At 42.7% G+C, this 23,783-nt stretch overlaps 1 long non-coding RNA gene across 1 annotated transcript; it reads right to left on the reverse strand.

The window, feature by feature from the left end:
• Positions 1 to 2,363: 2,363 nt before the first annotated feature.
• On the reverse strand, positions 2,364 to 23,700 carry LOC147327102 (uncharacterized). Its single transcript, XR_015130014.1, has 3 exons — positions 23,563 to 23,700; positions 13,109 to 13,256; positions 2,364 to 4,386 (listed from the first exon to the last, which is right to left on the reverse strand). It is a non-coding gene; the product is annotated as an uncharacterized LOC147327102 (long non-coding RNA).
• Positions 23,701 to 23,783: the final 83 nt, after the last annotated feature.

Raw genomic sequence — 23,783 nt, forward strand, 5'->3', positions numbered from 1 at the left:
AATCCAAAATGCTGCAGCAAGAGTCCTGACAGGGACTAGAAAGAGAGAGCATATGTCTCCTGTTTTGGCTTCCCTTCATTGGCTTCCTGTTAAATCCAGAATTGAATTCAAAATCCTGCTCCTCACATACAAGGTCTTAAATAATCAGGCCCCATCTTATCTTAATGACCTTGTAGTACCATATCACCCTATTAGAGCACTTCGCTCTCGCTCTGCAGTCCTACTTGTTGTTCCTAGAGTATTTAAAAGTAGAATGGGAGGGAGAGCCTTCAGTTTTCAGGCCCCTCTTCTGTGGAACCAGCTTCCAGTTTGGATTCAGGAGACAGACACTATCTCTACTTTCAAGATTAGGCTTAAAACTTTCCTTTTTGCTAAAGCATATAGTTAGGGCTGGACCAGGTGACCCTGAATCCTCCCTTAGTTATGCTGCAATAGACGTAGGCTGCCGGGGATTCCCATGATGCGTTGAGTTTTTCCTTTCCAGTCACCTTTCTCACTCACTATGTGTTAAAGACCTCTCTGCATTGAATCATATCTGTTATTAATCTCTGTCTCTCTTCCACGGCGTGTCTTTTATCCTGTCTTCCTTCTCTCACCCCAACCGGTCGCAGCAGATGGCCCCGCCCCTCCCTGAGCCTGGTTCTGCCGGAGGTTTCTTCCTGTTAAAAGGGAGTTTTTCCTTCCCACTGTCGCCAAAGTGCTTGCTCATAGGGGGTCATATGATTGTTGGTTTTTTCTCTGTATCTGTTATTATAGGATCCACTGTACAATATAAAGCACCTTGAGGCGACTTTTGTTGTGATTTGGCGCTATATAAATAAAATTGAATTGAATTGAATTATTATACCTAGAACAAGAGAGTCTGATAGGTGTCTATGTTAAGAATCCTTAACAGCGGTTCGTGTGTTGAAACAACACTGTTCTCCCAGAAATTTGTCAGTTTCTTTTTCATTTTGAGTATAATTTTAAAATCTTAGTTCAAACTGCTTGAAAATGTATTTGCACAAGAAGTTTATTCTATCTCCTATAGTCTACTAGCAGAAAACTGTCTCTTAATGAATCAAACCTTTCTTTGTGAAGATGCATAAAGAGCCTTTATTTTACCTAGAATAAGCGATTCTGACAGGTGTCTACCCTAGGAATCCTTAACAGAGATTAATGTGTTAAAATGACAGTGTTCTCACTTTTAAAATCAAATCGAATCGATATTGAAATATTGATTCTTCTGATCCAGATATTTATGTTCTAAAACAGATTTTTATATTAAAATATTAATATTCCAGTCATTTGGGCTAAATTTTTGGTTGTAGTTAACAGGAACACAGTGGAAAATAAATATATTATTTGGATCGTCTAAATGATTGGTAGGAACTACTTCTTCCTCTGTCATTGTGATATGTGAAATATGCATGTGTAAATGCATCAAGGCTTATGTGCGTTCAATCCCTCAGTTGACAATAATGGCTGATCATAAGCATACGCATAAGCGGAGCTTTTTCAGCTCCATAAACAGCCAAGACTTGGTTTGTGACACGTGGCAAGACCACAAACCTTGTCATATACTATCAAAAGCAAATTATAACACCGAATATGATGAGATTATGATGAGGCGAACTGAAGAGAAGGAGAGGGACAGGTGCTGTAAAGGGCAAGTCTGACATTGCACTATCCAGGTACAGAGGGAGAAAATGTGGAGCTGTTGGCGACGTGTAGCACTGTTGATAAATTTTGGAAAATGATTAATGTCTAGGCTTAGGTTTTTGTGTCGAGTTTTAGTAATGTTAATTCACTTCATCCTTAAAACTACTGAATTCCCATTTGTTCAAATGTACACTGATTAACATGGTTATGAAATAAGTAATGAAATAAATACATGCTATAATACAAAGATGTATGAGTTTAGATTGGAGTGTGTCCCAGAGATCACCTCACATCAATCCAATTGGCTCAGATTTAGTCAGGTAAGGTTTAAAGTGGATTATATAGGCTAGGTGTCGTTAAAAAATACAACGTACATGGGGTAAAACAAGGTTTAGGTAAGGATAGTAAGATGATAACATGTATTTATAAAATGTTTCCCAGCTTTATTATTATTTTCAGTCAGTCACATGTGTTTTGAGTGATTGTTAATTAAATATTTTTAAATATAACCATTGACTTTTCAGATTTTTTATTTCTTGTATGATAATTTTTCATAATTAAAAAATAAGAAAAGGTAGTATGATGTCTTTTATTCAAGGTATAATTTGAAATACACTTTTTTATTTTGATTTTCAAAGCACATTAAGTTACTTGGTATCAGATTAGAAGGAAATGAGACATCACTCTTAGTTCAAACTACTTGAAAACCTATTTGCCCACAATGTTTCTTCTATCTCCTTTTCAATACAATTCAATTTGATTATATTTATGCAGCACCACATCACAACAACGGCTGCCTCAAGGTGCTTTATAATGTAAGGTAAAGACCCTACAATAACACAAAGAAACAGAGAAAATCTTAACGATCTAATGACCCTCTATGAGCAAATACTTTGGCGACCTCCTGCAGAACCCGGCTGAAGGAGGGGTGGCTGTCTGATGTGGCTGCTTGGGGAGAGGAGAAAAACAGGACAAAAGACATGCTGTGGAAGAGAGACAGAAATTCATAATAACTAATAATGGCACACATAGTGAGGTGAAAAAGAGGACTGAAGAAAAAACACTTAATGCATCCCCAGCATGGGGAATCCGCCAGCACACGTATTCCAGAGTAACTGAGTGAGGATTCAGGGTCACCTGATTCAGCCCTAACTATATGGTTAATCAAAAAGGAAAGTTTTAAGCCTAATCTTAAAAGTATAGAGGGTGTTCTATATCCTAACTGGAAAGCTGGTTCAACAGAAGAGGGCCCTTAAAGCTGAAAGCTCTGCCTCCCATTCTACTTTCTCCCATTCAATTTCTACTTTTATATACTCAAGGAACTACTAGTAAGCCTGCAGTCAGAGAGGGAAGTGCTCTAATGGGGTGATATTGCACTATAAGGCTATTATGACAAGATAAGGCCTGATTATTCACCAGCTTCTATGTGAGGAGCAGGATTTTAAGTTCATTTCTGTATTTTTTCCTGCTCTGTCTTTTTAGCCTGTCAGTAGTCTTGCTCCAGAATTTGGATCAACTAAAGGCTTTTCAATACATTTTAAGGACATAATAACACATTCCAGAATTCCAGCCCAGAAGTAATAAATGCATGAACTATTTTTTCAGCTTCATTTCAAATTTGAGAGATATTGCACAAATGGAAGAAAGCAGTCCTAGATATGTTGCATTGAAGCACATATCCTTTTTTAAAAAACCCATTTACTGAATTTTTTTTCAAAGTAAGCACATCACTACACCACACATCAGTAAGACCATTTCTCAGAGCTCATACCTTCTACCGTATGATATTTTATTTCTCAATGGATCTGTTGTTACAATAGGGACTGTAAACTTATTACCCAAGCAGAGAACCTCACAAACTTTAATTTTCTGATGTTGTGAGAGGATTTTATTATGTCAGGAAAAGTAATTCAATTCAATTCCATTTTATTCCATATAGTACCAAATCACAGCAAGTTGCCTCAAGGTGCTTGTGTAAGGTTCCAAAACTTTTTCTATGGAAATATGAAAAAGAGTTGTCCTCCCAAATTTACCTAAAACCTATAGGATGTAGTCTGCAAATGTTCCTCTAATAGTCAGGTAACAACTTAATGTTACTTGAGTGCGTGTCTTGCAACGACAGCACAAGTAATAAAGCAACTGTATTATTTGCTTTACTATTATTTGCAATGTTGTGATTATAGATATGACTAGTATATGTATTTTGCTCCTGTTTCTCAGTCTAGAAACTGAGAAATTTGTAAATCACCTATATATGAATGTGCTGATGTTCACATTTTCTTGGTTTGTAGGGCTCTGTACTTTGTGGAAATGAGCTAATTGAAAAGTTTTAATCTGACATAAGAATGTGAAGCAAGAGTTGATGCCCATCAAAAAGTTTAGACAGCAGGGTATGAACACAATGTCAGCTGTATTTGGTCTACTAAGAGTTATTCTCTGGACAGGAATAATGTAGAATAATTTAGAAGCTACCACCATTAGCGTCTAATGAGCCAAAACAGATGCATATTTGAAGAAACAGGTGAAGTTGGTAGTCCAGGTCTGGGTCTAATAATGATTAGTCCGGAGGTTTCAGTCTGTGTGGTTTATCCTCTAGCTTCATTCTGTTTTGTGGTTCTCTGATATTAGTTCGTTGCTGGGGCAAAGATCCAACACACAAGTCTTCTTTTTCTTTCTCTTCCGTATCCAGGAAGTACATCCTATCCTTTAAGGACTGAGGTGAAGTGGGGCATTCGGCTGCAGGTTCTGGAAAAAGAAAGGATACCTCATCAAAGTTTGTCATAGCTAGTATTCTTTTTTTCACAAATACAATCAGCAAGATGAACAGAAATTACTGACAAAAAAGTAAGAAAAAGTACATGCACAATCAGTAATGAAAACATGAACCCCATTAACATCAAATAAAGAATAATGAAATGACTGTGTTGGAAAAATGGAAAAATGGAGCCGCTGGAGACACCCTAGGGCAGGGGTGTCAAACTCAATTGCACAGGGGGCCAAAACTCAAGGCACACTTTAGGTCGCGGGCCAAACAAGATAAACATTTATTGAACATACTAAAAAAATGTTTTTTACATATAAATATGAATAAAAACAGACAGGAATATTATTCCAGAATAAATAAACTTGGAAAAAATAAACTTTTAACTTCACCTTTAAATATTTTGCTCTCTATAAAAATATATCCTGTAAAAATTATGCAAGTTAGAAATATGAACATGCTGCCAAAAACCCCCAGAAAAAATGAATGAAAATTGTGCTTTTAAGTAAACGCTAAAATAACAACAAATCAAAACAATCAAAACAATGAGATTTTGTTGCTATTATGCCATATATTAAAAAAACAAAATAAACTTAAAATATTTTGCTCTTCATAAAAATGTCTCCTGTCAAAATGATACAAATTCAAACTATAAAATATGAACATGATGCAAAAAACAAATTGTAAATATAAATAAAATTTCTGCTTTTCAGCAAAAGTTAAAAAAAACCCCAACAAATCATAACATTCAATTTTCTTTGCTCTTATGCCATTTTGTCAGAGCTAGATCAGAAGCTAGCATCTTTTAAGATGACAAGCTCGTTCAAGTTTGGTGTGAGGTCTTGTGTTGTAGAGATTCTCAGGATGGACTGCAGGTGTTCATCAGTGAGACGACTCCTGTGTGCTGTTTTGTTAACCTTCAACACTGAAAACAGCTTCTCACAGAGATATGTGCTACCAAACATACATAAGGTTTGAGCCGCATGTAGACGGAGCTGGGGCATTGCTTCAGGAATGGAACAGTAAACTGTGCGGGCCCTTCAGTGTCGTACTTTGTCTTGAGTGTGTCCCATTACACTGCAGCTCCATCAGCTCCATCTGAATCTGCACAGGTGCAGTTTCCATGTCAACTGTAAATGGGTTGCGAAGCAGTTCGAAAATCTCTTTTTGTGCTTCTCTCACCCCAACCGGTCGCAGCAGATGGCCCCGCCCCTCCCTGAGCCTGGTTCTGCCGGAGGTTTCTTCCTGTTAAAAGGGAGTTTTTCCTTCCCACTGTCGCCAAAGAGCTTGCTCATAGGGGTCATATGATTGTTGGGTTTTTCTCTGTATCTATGAAGCGCCTTGAGGCGACTTTTGTTGTGATTTGGCGATCGTGGCCCAAGAGTTGGGTGTTCGTCTTGTAATTGGAAGGTTGCCGGTTCGAGCCCCGGCTCAAACAGTCTCGGTCGTTGTGTCCTTGGGCAAGACACTTCACCTACCGCCTACTGGTGATGGCCAGAGGGGCCGATGGCACGTTATGGCAGCCTCGCCTCTGTCAGTCTGCCCCAGAGCAGCTGTGGCTACAACTGTAGCTTGCCTTCACCAGTGTGTGAATGTGAGAGTGAATGAATAGTGGTATTGTAAAGCGCTTTGAGGGGTCCCGAAAAGCGCTATATAAATGCAATCCATTATTATTATTATTATATATAAATAAAATTGAACTGAATTGAATTGAATTGAATTGAATTGAACCAAACCAAAGTGCCGTGCGAACTCAGTGCGCAGTGCACTCAATTTATCAGCAATGTCCGCATTTGGGAACACTGTTGCACTGACTTGGTTCAACATTACTTGGCTACAGGGAAAGTGAGGCAAGTTGCACTGGTGCATTTGTGACTCCCATAAGAGCAGCTTCACTTGAAATGTCTATACTGCATCATACATGCCATGTCCATGAACTGACAGATTTCCTTGCTGAGCTAAAAAACTCTATTGAGAACTTTCCCCAACTCAGCCAACGGACCTCTGTATGATGAGAAATGTCGGCAAACTCTGAATCTATTTCCTCCATAAAAGACTGAAATTGCTCGGATAAAATTTACAGTTTGTGTTATGGTGCTCATTACATGCTCCATTTTTAGGACTTTACCACACAGCGTTTCCTGTTGTATGACACAGTGATATGCTGTTAACTCACCAGTACAGTTCTCCACCTGCATCTTTACTTGCATCCTGCCGACTAGTCCACTTTTTTGTAAGTCCAACAAGTTTGTCCCAGGGCAGTTTCATGTCAGTTACACTTTGACATATGTTTTCAAAAATGTATTTTCCTGTCATTGTCCAGTGCATTGATTTAATGTCCTCTGTAACGCGCAAATTTGAGTCCACTCCACGGATGAAGATGGTCAGCTGTGTAATGTTCATCATGTCTGTACTTTGTTTCACAGCAAGAGAGTATGCAATAAAGTCTTTGCTTCTTTCATACAACTGTGTTCTTAAATCAGTGGCCGTCTCACAAACCCAATTAACAATCGTATTTCTGCTCAGGCTCACATTTGCCAAAATCTGCGTTTTGTCTGGACACAACACGTCACACACCTTCATCATGCAGCTCTTCAGAAACTTTCCCTTGGTAAATGATGGGGTTGATTTGGCTATCTCATCTATCACAGTAAAACTTGCTTTCACAACAACTTCACTTTGTGATTTTGCTCTGGTGAAAAACGTCTGCTGAGATGTCAGATTATTCTTTAGTTCTTCTACTTTCTGTATTTTCTGTTCTGCATTTAGGTTTTCTGGCTTATCCCGATGTTTTGTCTCAGAGCACCATCTTAAATTTAATTCCACATTAGCACACAAATAAGACACGTGGCATTAGGTACTGGCGGTAGGTACTGGCAGGCCAAGCGGAACACGGCTCGGGGAGTGATGAAAACAAAACGCGAATTTGGGAGGAGCAGGCCAAGGAAAAAGACTTTCAGGCTGCCTCAAAGAGATTTTGGCAAACTGTTAGATGACTTAGGAGTGGAAAAGTTCCAACTAAGGATATTGTTATGTAATGTAAGGAATACTGTGAGGACTTCTTCCCACAGACATGTCTTCCATAGAGGAATCCGATTATCTGGGGACTAGGGGTAAGGCTCGTTTATCACTGGGGATCAGGTCACTGAGGCAGTTAAACAACACCTTGGTCTAGAGCCCCTGGGTTTGCCTCTACAATGTTCATGGAGATGGTGAGTCCCATCTTCAGAAGGATGACTGTAGGGCATGCTCCAACCATCGGAGGACCACACTTCTATGCCAGGGTGCTTGAAAGGAGAGTCTCTGTTAGTTGAACCTCAGATACAAGAGGAATAATGTGATTTTCATCCAAGTCACCGAACATCGGACCATGTCTTTACCTTCTCTAGAAAATTTGAAATATGTGGTAAGTTATTATCTTAGTTCTATAGATTCTATACGTTCCAAATTATTATGCAAATTGTGTTTAAGTGTCATAAAGATTAAATAAGTTGTTTTTCAATTAAACCCATGGATGGAATTGTGCTCTTTGGATGATTGAAATCAATATTAGACACCTATGATCATTAGTTTGCCAGGTGAGCCCAATTAAAGGAAAAACTACTAAAGAAGGATGTTCCACATTATTAAGCAGACCACCATTTTCAAGCAATATAGGAAGGAAAAATGATCTCTCTGTTGCTGAAAAGCGTGAAATAGTTGAATGCCTTGGACATGTAATGAAAACGTCAGCTATTTCACGAAAACTTAAGCGTGATCACTATAATGTAAGAGATTTGTGGCTGAGTCACAGCACACATGGGTTCGTGCAGATAAAGGCACAACGAGGAAGGTTTCTGCCAGACAAATACATCAGGTTAAGAGAGCAGCTGCTAAAAGGCCATTACAAAGCAGCAAATAGATATTTTGAAGCTGCTGGTGCCTCTGGAGCCCTGCGAACATCAAAGTGTAGGATCCTCCAGAGACTTGCAATTTGTCATAAACCTTATATTTGGCCACCCTAACCAATGCTCACAAGCAGAAACGGCTGCAGTGGGCCCAGAACTACAAGAAGACTAATTTTCAAACAGTCCTGAGTGCCGTGCAACCCTGGATGTGCCAGATGGATGCAGTGGTGGATGGTTGGTGGACAGCTATCATGCCTCAACAGGGCTGCAACATCAGCAAGGAGGTGGTGGAGTCATGTTTAGAGCCGGAATCATGGGGAGAGAGCTTGGTGTGAAAAAGACCTCTGCAAAGTATGTGGAGTTTCTGACTGACCACTCTCTAGAAGAACTGTGCCTTCTGCAACAAAACCGTCTTCATGCAAGACAATGCACCATCTTATGCTACAAGGAACCTCTGCATCTTTGGCTGCTATCGGCATAAAAGAAGAGAAACTTATGGTGTGGCCCCCATTCTTCCCTGACCTCAATCCTATTGAGAATACGAGGGTGGGAGGCAGTTCACATCCAAACAGCAGCTCTGGGGGGCTGCAAAGACATTCAAGTAGAAACTTTCCAAAAACTTACAAGTTACATGGATGCAAGAATTGTAAAACTGATATCAAACAAGGTGTCCTATGTTAATATTTAACTTGACCTGTTAAGATGTTTTTGATTGAAATAGCTTTTGATTTCAGTAAAATTGATCTACTAATGCTGCAAATTCAACAAATGACCATTTTCAATTCTTTGCAACTATAAAATGTTTTGAAACTCTGTGTGCTAAAAAAAATCGACTGACTGTACTGCTGTCTTTATTGGCCTAGATTCTTAAAAAGAGAGATTTCTAATCTCACAAGTCTTATTTTTTCTTCCATGTCAGTTATTAATGGCCCGTTGGTATGTGTAATTTACAGCAAGGCTGAAGAATCCATGCCGGCAAGGGTGAGACTTTATTTTCATGGGCACACTATGCGGCCAATCACATCCAAAGACAGACTGGTATCATATCATTATGTGAAAGAAGGAAGGGGAGCAGACGCTCCAAGACTGCAAGTGTAGTGATACAGGCTGAGTACACAGAGAGAAATGGGAGCAGGGCCATTTTACAGTTCAGTATTGAAATACAATATCCCAAAAAGCTGATTCATCTGGACGTAGCGTTTTCAGTGGGAGAAACGTTTCGTCACTCATCCAAGTGACTTCTTTGGTCTCAGCTGACTGCAGGTTTCCCCAACCTTATAAACAGTACATTTGCATAATGACTGAAACTAGAACCACTAGGAGTGGAGCCAAACCCGAATACGGTATTCAGAAAGGTACAAATAACGTGTTTTTTAAAGAATACTTATTTTGAACAAATACTTAAAAAAATATTCATATTCGGGAACAAGAAAAACTTTATATCAAAAAGCTGAGTTTCCTTATGAGACCGCTGTGCATGACTAGATGAGTGATGTGTAAAAGAGGTGACTGACATGGGCTGCTCCACACAGCAACAGAGAAGGCTCGGCTGAGCGAAAAAAGGCTGAACTGCATCACTATTATTGTTGAATAGATTTTTTTATACCTTAACTGAGTTCCGGAGGTGGTTTATAACTTTCGCGAAGATCGGAAGATTATTCTATTACGCTGCATTACTGAAATAGGCTGTTGACAGAGTAACGTTAACGTTCGGTTTAAAAGGTTAAAACAATGCTTGTGTAGTTGTGTTGAATTTTATGCACTTGTGGGAGTTATATGGTACGTTTAAGTTAGTTTTGCAGACAGCAAGATGTGGGCTATAGAGTAATTAACTTTAGCATAGCTTCCTGTCACTCATTAACTTAGCTGAAACTCCCCACATGGATTTGGGCAATCAAACAGAAAAGAGTGTTGCTGTGTGGAAGCATTTTACAGCCAGTACTGCAGATTAAACCAAAGTGATATGTAATGTGTGCAAAAGTCAAATCAGCAGAGGCAGATATATCAAACATCTGGCAACATCTGCATAATCACATGCACTTAAAGCATCCTCTCCTGGTACTGTCTGCCAACTCCCCCCACAAGCATCAATCCCCCCACCAGCACCAATTCATCATCACAACCATGTCCTGCCCCTGCAAGTCAGTTTCGCTGTCTGTTCAGTGTCCTCCAACAAGGAGGTGGTGGGGTTCATAATCTTCACAATGGTATTTTATCAGTTGGTGGTTTAATCATGGATGAGGCAATTGCTGTTATTTTCTTTTCGATGATGTTCCTTGTTACATATTCATTGCTGGATTTATGGAAAAACATCAACTAATATTGCATATCCATAATTATTATAATGGATATAATTAAAGAACACTTACACTATAATGTTAATTCGAAGTTAAACGCAAAAAAACTTGATTATTATGCCTATTTAGAATTTTACTCGAATGCACATACAAATACTTTTCCACCCTCAACAAATACAAATACGCCTGCTTTGCACATCTCTAAGAACCACTGAATAAACAATCGGCTGGGAGGTTAGTTCCTTGATCATTAGTATGCAGATTGTCATGACCGTTGATGAACAACCACTGATCAACACTCACTCATCAAATGCCACTGATCAGTGGCCATGAGTACCATTCACAGAGAGTTGGGGAATAGCTGAAATCACAGCATTGTAAGATGGTGAAAGATGTACCCTTAGGTCCCCTCCTCGATTCAGAGATGGTCTTTCCCTTTTCACGTAAATGGCCTCCTTGACTCTGCGCTCAAACCAGCGTTCCTTCCTGTCCAGGATGTGTACATCCCCATCGCTGAAAGAGTGTCCACTGGCCTGCAGGTGTAAATAGACTGCAGAGCCCTGGCTTGACGAGGTATCTCTGCGTTGTGACATCTGCTTCGCCGGAGGTTGTTTGGTTTCCCTGATGTACAAGCCAGTTCTCAATAAAAGGCACTATAGTTTGCAAAAGGTACCTGAAGGAATCTTAGACCAAAACAAAATGTTCAGGTCTAATGAAACAAGAATTGAACTATTTAGCCTGAACGCAAGCATCAGATCTCTAGGAAAGTCAAAGTCAAAAAAACTTTATTTATCCCCAAGGGGCAATTAAGAGAGGAGAAACCCACTCATCACCTGGCCAATACCATCCCTACAATGAAGCATGATGGTGGCAGCATCATTTTGGGGATTTTTTTTTTTTTTTTTTTTTTTGGTTGCAGGAGCTGGGAGACCAGTCAAGGTTGAGTGAAAGATTAATACAGTGTAGTGGGGTTTGGTTTGAGGCTCAGCTGCAGGGGAGGGGTACAGCAGCATGTTCAGAGGACAGCTTCATTGCAGGTTGTGCAGCAGTGTTGGTGGTGGGGGCAGCTGGGACATTTTCCCCAGGAATACACGCTTACAGAGGTCAGGCAGGTGTTCTGTGTTGCTGAGGGGTCAACACCCTCCCTCAGTCCAGGAGAGACGTGCAACGTTCTGGTAAGATGCTAGGTGGTATGGACTATGGTGGATATAGTGAATATAGCCGCCAGGCTATGATGGATTTGGGTTGCATGCAGACCCTGGTTCACCAAACCCTGGTTTGGCCCAGGACATTATTGGAGGCGGAGTGGGTGAAGGTTAGGTTTATGTATGGAGAGATTCATGAAACAAATATTAGGGCAAAAGCTAGTTGGGAAGTCAGCACATAGCCCGTGCCTGACGCTTCCTATAATTCGGGGAAGAGATTCGCCGGGGTTCAATAACTTGTTGTGGGAGGGCATGGGGATGCTTTAGCAACCTTTAGTGGAGTGTTTGTGCTGCTCACAGCATCAATGTGGTGTTGGGCGACACTGACTCTGAGGAGGAGCAGACAGCGGGGCCTTTTTGCTCCACAGAAGATTTTCCACTGGAGCAGTCTTGACAATACCCTAGACTCACCCTTCCACCAAGTGATAAAAATTTATGGTCACTTGGTGCGCCCTGAAGCAGCACGCACCTACTAGCACTTTAATATTGATTAAAGATAGGCTGTATCAAGTGAGTTGTGACACTCGCACAGAAGAACATACAATGTTGTTGGTGCCTAAAAGTCGCCAGGAAATTAACCTCTTTTTTTTTTCTATTTTTTTCAGTACAACCCCACGGCAAGGCACATTGGATATGTTAAACACACATAGATATCACTTATTATTTGCTCTGGTAGACTTCTGGTATCTGCCTTTTTTTAATGAGGGACCACAATATTCATAGCTCTATGCAATGAGGATGTAACACTACTTCTAAAATAGTCTGAAGAAGCAAGATTTATGTAATTGCTCTGCATTGTGTTGACACTTGGCACTGAAAAAGACAATAGTGCCAGAATGACTTCTTTAAACTTGCTTACTTTACATAGATGCACTCTAATGACCTTTATTTCCCACTGCTGTGTAGTCAATTACTGTAAATTTACATTTTATTATTAAATAATCAGCCAACAGAGGATTTACAGGGAATATTGTTATAGTAAACCACTAACCAACCAATAATAGAAAACCTGCTGTACCTCCTGAGCCACAGCCATGCAAAAAACAAAACAAAAAAAACATGTAACGCATGCACATGTAACTACTGGTCCGATCAGCAAGAGAACCAGAAAAATAATAGATTCCAACACTGTTTTAGCAATAGCCAGTCTATTGACATTTATTTCGACTGATAAATGAAAATTGAATGAATGACAAAGATAAGAATGTTGTCACCTGATTGGATCTGTAAAAATATAATCTTATTTTGCTGTGATATTTTTTCAATTTGTCACCAGTTGGTTCCAGCATTTCTCCATGCAACATAAACTATATTTACCGCTTACGTGGCCTTTGCTACTTTTGTGCGCTTCATCCTTTTCCGCCTCATGAGGGTCACCTGAGGCCTCTTCAAGCCTGCGATCAGTAGCAGCAACCTGGGCCGCGACTTGGTGAGCCAGCTTCTCAGTAGCGTCCCCTTGGGAAACCTGTAGAAATAGCAATATATTACAGCATGGAGAGCCACACAGCACTTTTTCATGCTTTCTAATTTTTTCTTCTTTTTAATACATAAAAGATTAACAAAAAAAAGATAGTATAATGTTTTTCCAAATCTCTTTAGCAGCATTTATTTAGTATACCTTAATTCATAGATGGATAGATAGTAAAGCATGTAAAATTTATTCATATTTGGACCTGATCCTTGGGGTGGACCAATTATTTGGCACGGCGTGTTATGGGGTTTAAAAGCCACAGAGATCTACAGTCCTTCTGATTAATTGCTCCTTCCATAATTCCTCTTCTACACCACTGCAATCGGGAAATATAAAATATTTAGGTATTAATGTTTCTCCCAAGCTTGAAGATCTAACTAAATTAAACCATATCCCACTTTTAAAGAAGGTAGAAGATGATCTGGCTAGATGGAAATGTCTACCCATATCACTCATGGGAAGGGTTGCCGCTATAAAAATGATGGTCTTACCAAAAATAAATTATTTATTCTCAATGATCCCAACTAAACCGCCACAAGATTGGTTCAGATCTCTAGATTCATGTATGTCCAAATTCCTTTGGAAAAATAAACCCCCACGTATAAGCTTAAAAACACTACAAAAGACCAAGGATAAAGGAGGACTAGAACTGCCTAACTTTCAGCACTACTTCTTAGCCAACAGGCTTCAGTTTATCTCAGGATGGCTAAAACATACCCTCTTAGATGAACCTTGGCTAGATGTAGAACAAGCACTTTGCAATAATCTAGAGCTTATCAGCTCAAACATCCAACGACATGAATGCTTCAAAAGCGTCAACATCAGCTCTTCTCTGACAGCATGGTGGGAGTTTCTAAAATTGATGGAGTCTTCATTAATCCCATGCAAACGTACACCTATCTGGAACAACCCTGACATATTATAAAACAATAATATGATAAACCTTTCAGATTGGAGTGGTAAAGGAATCAAATATTTAGAACATATACTAGAAGGAACAGAATTTATTCCATTTGACAGACTGGTTACACAATATGGGATCAACAAGAAAAGATTTTTAGAATATCAACAAATTAAATCCATAGTAAAAAAGAAATTTAAACCGGGTCAAGTTGAACTACAAACACCACCAAGTGTGGTTCAATTTCTTACTCTTAAAACCCCCAAATTACTATCCAAAATATACAGAATGCTTTCTAAAACAGATGAATCAATATCACTTCCTATTGCAAAATGGGAAGCGGATTTATCAGTTAACTTAGACCAAAACTTCTGGTCTCAGATTTGCTTAAAAACCTTTCATCTAATCAGAAATCCCAGTCTTCAATTAATTCAATACAAAATATTACATAGAGTACACTATACAGGTCATCGGATGTTCAAGATGGGCTTTACGTCTACCAACAACTGCTCACACTGCCAAACCAATTCACTGGACAATTATATCCACGCTCTTTGGTTCTGTCCACCAGTTCAGAGGTTTTGGCGCGAGATATGTGAAGACTTATCAAAGTGTCTGAAATGTAACATTCCAACTTCCCCTTTAGTGTGTTTGTTGGGCAGCTTAGATAATGTCACTACAGAAAAGAATATAGCCCATATGGTTTTCACTGCCCTATGCATAGCCAAGAAAACTGTCCTCATGAACTGGAAAAATAAAAATAACCTTAATTCTAACCAATATAGAAATTATCTATTAGATTACATTAGTCTTGATACAGCCTCTGCCACCACATCAGATCAATTGCTCTGGGCTCCTTTGATCAGCTCCATCACCTAGCGGGGGTGGGGGGTCATAGTTTGATCCCGCCTATGCTGTTGTGATTGGTGTGGGGGTAGGGACAGGCTTAGGGCGTCGGGGGGTTCCCCAGGAGCATCTTCCTTGGAGGGCTCAACCCGGGGTAGCGGTCATGGCCTATTAAGGGCTCTGTTGGCTCTTAGGTGACGGTTTCCTCGTGGATGCGTGCAGCGGGGCTAGGGGAGGGTCTGTGCTGACGGACGTGGGTTACTGACCTGGTAGCCTGCCCTGGGGGGGGGGGTCCGGGACGGACGTGGGGTTGTAGGGGTGCTCCGTCTCCGGGCTGGGGCCCTGGCTGGGCCTCGGGGGCTTGGGTCCTGGTTGGTGTGTTGCCGGGGTTGTGGGCGGGTGGGTGTATGGGGGCCCAGCCCTGGCGCAGAGTGCCGCCGGTGCATCGAGCCACCTGGGGGGCTCTTCGACTGGTGGGGGAGGTTGTTACATCTTGCAGGGGCTTTCCTCTCTTCAGGAACTCACTCTGCAGGAGGGGGAGATACAGGAGAGGTGGAGGAAGATCTCAGGCTGGGCGTCTATTGTCTTATGTAGTCTGGAAGATGAGTGGAGGAAGGGGTGGGTGCAGTTTTCTCTGTGGTGGGGTCAGGCGGCGCTGCTGTACTGGGCCCCGGTCCGGATGGGCCTGGGCCCCCTTTCCCTGGTGGGTTGCAGAGTATGGGGTGCCTACTGGGGTCAGCGGGGGAGCTGGCCCCAGGGAGGGGTCACTTGCCCCTCCCTTCCTTCTCTCCCCATCTCCAGCTGCCTCCCTCTTCCTCCAGCTGCCTCCCTCTTCCCGCTCCACCACAATCACCCACACATGCAGGGCCTTTCCGGTAAAGATATGTCACCAGGGTGCAGGGGAGGTATCTCCCCCCCCCCCCCCCCCCCTCTGTCCCCTTCTGGCTGCCTTTGCCTCAATTTTGTCTCACAACTTAGACATTCACATTACTCACTATAGGATCTTGGGGGTGGGCACGCTACACGGACTCCAAATTACCATCAGGGTGTACACCTCACCCCTGGCGTCGTCGCCCACCTCTCAATTTTAAATACACGTAGACATTGAGGGCTAGCAGGAGGGGCTATGCGCTTAGCTGCTGCTCTCTGGCAGGTAGCTCCATGCCCTCCTGGGTTTTAAATGCACCTTAGAACACACATGCATCAACACTACAATGAGCAGGTGGAGGGAGGTTTGGAGTCTTCTCTCACCCCCATTCTCTGCGACCTGCTGGAGTGGGGGGGCTAGGAGGAGGAGTTGGCTGTCCGACTGGGGTCTGGAATGTGGGGCCTCCCTGCTGCTGCTGCAGAGTCGGGGCAGTCTGCTTCTCTTCACCCCAGGGAAAAGGTTAACACTACCTGGGTCTGGGTGCAGTTTCCCCCTCCAGGGGCAAGGGTACCTAGACCCGGGGCTTAGAGTACGCTTGGGGAATGTGATTGTGTGTACAGCGTCTCTTCATGTCTGTCTCCACGTTGGGTGAGTGTTGAGTAATTGCATATGAGAGCATGAGGGTGGGAATGGATGTTTGCATCTGTGTGTGCCTGTTTGTCTGTGTCTATATGTCAGGTCGGGTATCAGACGCCACCTCTTTGGGGACATCTCAGGCCCTCCAAGGTATGGAGGCCTATCTCCCCCACCACTCCCCCTGCCAGTGGCAGACGCCCTCAGACATCGGTGCGTTGGTGGGTCTTTGTGTCCGGGGATGGGCGTCCAGGTGCACACTGGCTCACTCCTTGGTGGCTGCTTATCGGGGCCTAGAGCCTGGGGCTCGCTCGGGCCACTTCGGGGGTGGGGTGCCCCCGGCCTCTCGGCCTGGGGCTCGGTCACTCAGGCACAGCTGGCTGCCGGCGGAGCTCACGGGCACGTCACTGCAACCCCCCCTGGCTTCTGCTCCGCGGCTGCTGAGTGACCCCTCATCTGGGACTCTCCTCAGCTCTTTCTGGGACAGTGGCGCGGCTGCCCCTCTGTTGGTCTTCCTTGGTCTCTTGTGTTCTGGGGGCCTCTGGATGTCTGGAGTCTTGATCTCCTCCATACCTGCTTCATGCCCTGGTGGACGGGGCTGAGGCTCCCCCACACCCTCTAACAGATCATTACATGAAGCAACCTTTTAAATACATGCAAGTGTACACACGGGTGCTCACACACACAAATGACACCCTTTTTGGCTCCTACCTCAAAGCACACTGTGCGCTGTCGATCTTACGTGCTGCACAATAATGTTTAATATTTAGTATTTACCGTTATATTCCCATATATCACAGGTGTCGAACTCCAGGCCTCGAGGGCCGGTGTCCTGCAGGTCTTAGATCTGTCCTTGATCCAACACAGCTGATTTAAAGGCTAAATGACCTCCTCAACATGTCTTGAAGTTCTCCAGAGGCCTGGTAATTAACTAATCATTTGATTCAGGTGTGTTGACCCAGGGTGAGACTTAAAATCTGCAGGCCCTCGAGGCCTGGAGTTCGACACCCCTGCCATATATCATTGTGATGTTGTTTATTCTATTGCTCTCGTTTTCTTCTGCTTGTTTTCTTTTTTCATTCTCAACAGGTGAAATTAAAAAAGTATCTACTGTTATCTACTGTTATTGTGATGGTGTTGTTTTTATTATGTTGCTCTTTGTTGTTTGTTTTCTCTTCTGGTTTTTTATCTCCATACAGGTGATCCAGGTGTTTTGTTTGTTTTTTTTCTTCCCCCCTTTCTCACCATCTCTTCTCCCCTCTATTTTTCTTTCTTTCTCTCCCTCTCTTTCATTCTTTCTCCTTGTCCTATCCCCCAATCATGTCTGTCCCGTCTTTAAAAAACGAAAATAAAATAAATACATAATTATAATAAAGGTCAATCAAATGGACCAATATGGCAAGGCCATGATGATCCACTTGGTAAGTAAATCCACTTGGCATCTTTCTTGGCCTTCAGACAACAATTCTGATGGCTAAAGATCCAAACGGGACAGGCAAAAAAAAAAAAAAAAAAGCCACCGTGTTTATAAAAAATGCATCTCAGCTGCTCCGATACTCCTGACACATATGGGATCACTACAGGTTTTCGCTTAGGCAGCGGTTGTCCTTCTCTCCAGAAACCGTGGATTACTGCGGAAGTGCGTGCACTTCTAAGGACCCGAGACTCTGCCTTCAAAGAGGGAGAAAAGGTGGCGCTTAGAAGAGCGAGGGCTGAACTTTCTCGGGCCATCAGAGAGGCGAAGCGCGCACACGCCCAGAGAATCCACAACCACTTTAAGGACAGCGGCGACACACGACGCATGTGGCAGGGCTTACAAGCCATCGCTAACTACAGGACGACACCACCTGCCTGTGACAGTGACGGCTCCCTCCCAGATGTGCTTAACAACTTCTATGCTCGGTTCGACAGGCAGAACGACGTGGCGGCGAGGAAGACCACCCCTCCTCCGAACGACCAGGTCCTGTGTCTCACTACAGCTGAGGTGAGGAAAACTCTACGCAGAGTCAATCCACGTAAAGCTGCTGGACCAGACAACATCCCAGGCAGAGTGCTCAGAGAATGTGCTGATCAGCTGGCAAATGTTCTCACCGACATCTTCAACATCTCTCTGAGCAGTGCCGTTGTCCCCACGTGCTTCAAGGCCACCACCATCGTCCCCGTGCCCAAGAAGTCTTCTGTGTCCTGTCTCAATGACTACCGCCCTATCGCACTTACACCCACCATCATGAAGTGCTTCGAACGGCTCGTCATGAGACACATCAAGACCCTGCTGCCCCCCTCACTGGACCCAATGCAATTTGCATACCGCCATAACCGCTCAACGGACGACGCCATCTCCACTGCACTCCATCTTGCCCTGACACACTTGGACAAGAAGGACTCACACGTCCGAATGCTGTACATAGATTTCAGCTCAGCATTTAACACGATCATCCCCCAACAACTGATCGGAAAGCTGAGCCTGTTAGGCCTGAACACCTCCCTCTGCAACTGGATCCTGGACTTTCTGACCGGAAGGCCTCAGTCAGTACGGATCGGGAACTGCACCTCCAGCACCACCACACTGAGCACTGGGGCCCCACAAGGCTGTGTGCTCAGTCCTCTGCTGTTCACACTGCTGACTCATGACTGTGTAGCAACACACAGTTCAAATCACATCATTAAATTCGCTGATGACACGACCGTGGTGGGTCTCATTAGCAAGAACGACGAGTCAGCGTACAGAGAGGAAGTGCAGAGACTAACGGACTGGTGTAAGGACAACAACCTGTCTCTGAATGTTGACAAGACAAAAGAGATGGTTGTTGACTTTAGGAGGACACGAGGCGACCACTCACCGCTGAGCATCAACGGCTCCTCTGTGGAGATCGTTGACAGCACCAAATTCCTGGGCGTACACCTGGAGAAGGACCTCGGTTGGTCCCTCAACACCAGCTCCCTGCACAAGAAAGCCCAACAGCGTCTCTTCTTTCTGAGAAGACTGAGAAAGGCCCGGCTTCCACCACCGATCCTGACCACCTTCTATAGAGGAACTATTGAGAGCATCCTGAGTGGCTGCATCACTGTCTGGTTTGGGAGCTGTGCCATATCAGACCGCAAGACCCTACAGCGGATAGTGGGAACAGCAGAGAAGATCATCGGGGTCTCTCTACCCTCTATTGAGGACATCTACACCACACGCTGCATTCGCAAAGCCACCAGCATTGTGGCTGATCGGACACACCCCTCTCACACACTCTTTACACTCCTGCCATCTGGAAAAAGGTACCGAAGCATTCGGGCACGCACATCCAGACTGTGCAACAGCTTTTTTCCACAAGCCATCCGTCTCCTCAGCAAAAAGGGACTGGCTGATAAACACGCACACACACACATACACTAACATTATCACTCAGCTTAACTCAAATACCTCAAAACATTGAGACTGGACTGACTAACCAACACAAAGCGCAAACACACTGACCTACACCACCAAACCATCGCACACACCAACCTGTAAATGCTCTTTTGCACAATATTATTACTAGATATATTATATATATATATATTTTTTTTTTTTGCACTAACTTGTCTTGTAGCACCTTGGTTCCTGGAGGAACGTTGTTTCGCCTCACTGTGTATTTTTAAACTGTATATGGTTGAAGTGACAATAAAGTTGAACTTGAACTTGAACTTGAACTTGATCAGCTGGAGCTTTCTTTGGTGCTTTCCCAGCTTTGACAAATGTCCAGCTGGGATAACCACATTTACTCAGGGCCTTCTTGATGTGATGTTCTTCTGCTTCCCTGTCTGCTGTGTCTGTTGGGATGTGTTCGCTCTGTGTTGTAGCATCCTGATGACACCCAGTTTATGCTCCAGTGGATGATGAGAGTCAAACCTTAAATACTGATCCGTATGTGTAGGTTTACGGTACATATCAGCTTTTAGATGTCCCCCATTACAGATGGAAATCTCAGAGTCTAAGAAGACTAACCTGCCATTTTTCATATCCTCACTGGTGAATTTGATGTGTCAATCCATGGAGTTAATGTGATCCGTGAAATGTGGTACATCCTGAGATTTGATTTTACCCTGGTGTCACCCTGAATCAATGGCTTGGTGGTGTTCCAGGGTAGGATAGCAAAGCCCTCTTTTCCACTTCTTCCATGTACAAATTGCCCACGATGGGTGAAACTGGGGAACCCATGGCACACCCATGTTTCTGCCTGTAGTACTGACCCTTGTATGTGAAGTAGGTGGAATTAAGACACAGTTCATAAGGAAACACATTTGGTCGGTGCTGAGAGTGGTCCTGTTGCTGAGGTTGGGGTCATCCTGTAATTTTTTATGGACTACCTCAGTGACTGGAACACAAGTGAAGAGAGATGTAACATTGTCCGAGACCATAGTTTCATCTGCCACCATAATGACACCTCTCACCTTCTCAACAAAACCCAACGTGTTCTGTTGCTATGTTCAGATGGTCAATTTTGGGGAGTTCAAAACCAGTTTTTTTAAGTAATGCTCAAGCGACATTGAACTGTCAAATATGACATCCAGTTTCCTGAGATTCAAAAGAACCCAAGAGCCCAAGAAGCTTGGTATCACCAAATGTCATCAGCATCACTCAGCTATCCTGTTTTCCCTGCTGCTTGGGACAATCTGCTGGCGAAAGCTCTCTGAGGCTACACTACTTTCAGCTGCACCGTCTAGTGGACTCTGGCTAGCTACAGGTTTTTCAAGGGTGTGGAGCCGGGTCTCCAATTCTTGTGTCTGTGAAGGTCCTCAGTCATCCAGGTCATAGTAGCCATAGGAGCTTGGAAAGAAAAGCATCTGGACTTCTTTAAATCCTCCATACATGGTAAGGGGCTTTCTTATGATGTCAGTGGCATCTTCTTTGCCCATCTTATTATCCCAGCAGGGGATCTGATGCCTGTCAGGGCATAGGTATTGTCCAGATCTTGTTCTTCCCATGACTCAGGACTTGGCTTCCTCTCTACACATATATGGTTGGTGCAGCCTCTTCGTGATTTCCTTTTGCCTACAATGATGCCGTTTGGTAGAATGATCCATTAGACTACACAGTCTACAGCAATGACATTTCAGTGTTGTCTCATTTTAATGTGACATTTGTTGTATTCTGTATCCATCTCTAATAATCGGCTGTTTACCACAGACCTTCAGAGAGCCCTGATGAAGGGTCTTAAGTTCCTGTTGATCTTGTACAGTTTTATGCATTCCAGGATCCACGTGTGAGACCCACAGGCTCAGCTTCACTGCTTTTCCTTGGAAATGTGGTGCCATTTACTGAGTGGGTCTTTGTTGTTTGACCTAGCTGGACTAAAATAAGAAAATCTACCTGTTAGCTGTAATGTTAGGGTTTGTAGAAGACTATGAATGAGGACTGTGCAGATGAGAGTCTGTGTAGGTCACCAGACTGACAAGTTGGAGTCTGACAGTAGGATTTCCCCCCCTCGGGCCGGGTCTACTGAGCTGCACAATCAGCTGGCAAACCACATGTTCGCAAGACACACTCAGAGCTGTTTTATGCAGTAACATAGTCTTGTTTAGCAAGCAGAACCAAGCAGTACACAACACAACAGTTTACTACATGCACATCAAACAACAAACATCACTATATTTCCTAACATCCATCAGCATGTTTGCAGGAAAAAAAATCTCAATGTTACACTCTTCCTCCCTTACATTTGGGCTTTGCTTCTCCTCATTTCTAATATCCAGTAACCGTGTCAGTGAGGTGATGTGAGAGAAAAAAAGGTCTCCAATATATATATATATATATATATATATATATATATATATATATACATATATATATATATATATATATATATATATCTTACAGTTCTTATCTTTCACTTTGTTTGTAGTTCAACAATTTGGACAAATAACCAACTGACCAATCCCATTCTCACCTATCGCTGTTTTTCTCTGAGTCAGAAATAGAAAATAGGGCAGCACCTTGAAAAGAAACACTCCTCACCGAAGTACCATCATAGCAAAGGATTTAGCATGCTTAAGACTCCAGCTTCCCATTCTTGACAATCAAGCAGCAGTTTGTCAATATAAGAGCTGTGCAGTACCATGAAGCACCTGCAACCTTTGTGTCTTTATATGAGTTGAGACCTGCTGGACACAATGGAAAAAAGGAAAAAAAAACCCCTCCCAATTGTTTTAACTTTGTGCTGCCCAAGCACACTGAAATCAGCCAAAGAGAAATCTAGCAACGTTCAGACCGAGAAGAGTCTTGCTGACACCATTGTTGTCGCCTGCTGGGCTCAATGTTAAATGTACCGAGGGTAACTGTTTGTGTTGTCCCCCCCAATCTTTAGTCTTCATCCATTTCATTGTCTTCATCTGATTATTTCTTGTTTAGCTTCTTTCTCTCTTCAAGTGCTCCTATAGGCTTCAGAAAGTGAGGGAAGTTGCATCCTTACTTTAAAATGAGTTATGTAAAGCCATCTAACTAAACATCTTCAGTACAAAACCTCTTGACTCATCTCAATCATTTTCTCCTTTTATTTGTTTAATCTTAAATTGTAAATTATTTTAATCCCTACCCAAGCCTACTACATCTTCCTCCTTCACAACAGCTGTTTTTTACTGCCTGGTTGCCAGCATACTTAAGAAATCAGAGGAACCAGTTAATATTCTCCTTGTTTGTCCAAGATGTAGCAGATAGCAATAGCAGCTCATTATTATCTGACAATAATCTGGCTGGGCAAATCATGAGCAGCAATGTCACAAAAGCTCCCTTCTGTCTGTTACAGCATGAAAAGAACCATTCATCTTAAAGAGAGAACTATTACTAAGTTGTTTAAAATTATAAGCAGATCTACAAGTTTACAGGACTGTCAAACCAGAACACATGCGTCAAATTCATCAGGAGTTCTCACTCTGAATCTCTTAAATAGTTTAAAAGTTAGCAGTTTTAAACTGCAGGAATCCCAGTCATTGTTATTCATATCCAAGCAGTTTCTTACCTAATCATTCAACCTAGCAGTATTCCCTACTTCTGCATTACAAACACAACAGAAATAAGTACTTACCAGTTGACCCCACACATTTGTTAGGTTATGCCCCCGGCAGCCCTGCAGAGGTAGATATATGATCCCCACTGCAGTTTTTTCCTCACACACCAGAAGGTTCAGCCAGGATGCAAAAACAAGTCTGATAACAAACAGAAGGCCTTGACCTGTTCAGGTGGTGTGTATGTGTGTTGGGGTGGGGGACAGGGGGTAGTGGCATACACACACACACACACACACAC

The sequence above is a fragment of the Aulonocara sp. 'chitande type north' Nkhata Bay genome, linkage group LG6, assembly GCF_057382095.1.
Source record: "Aulonocara sp. 'chitande type north' Nkhata Bay isolate Kocher_YH1m ecotype deep benthic linkage group LG6, A_spYH_male_GT1.1, whole genome shotgun sequence".
Classification (NCBI taxonomy): Eukaryota; Metazoa; Chordata; class Actinopteri; order Cichliformes; family Cichlidae; genus Aulonocara; species Aulonocara sp. 'chitande type north' Nkhata Bay.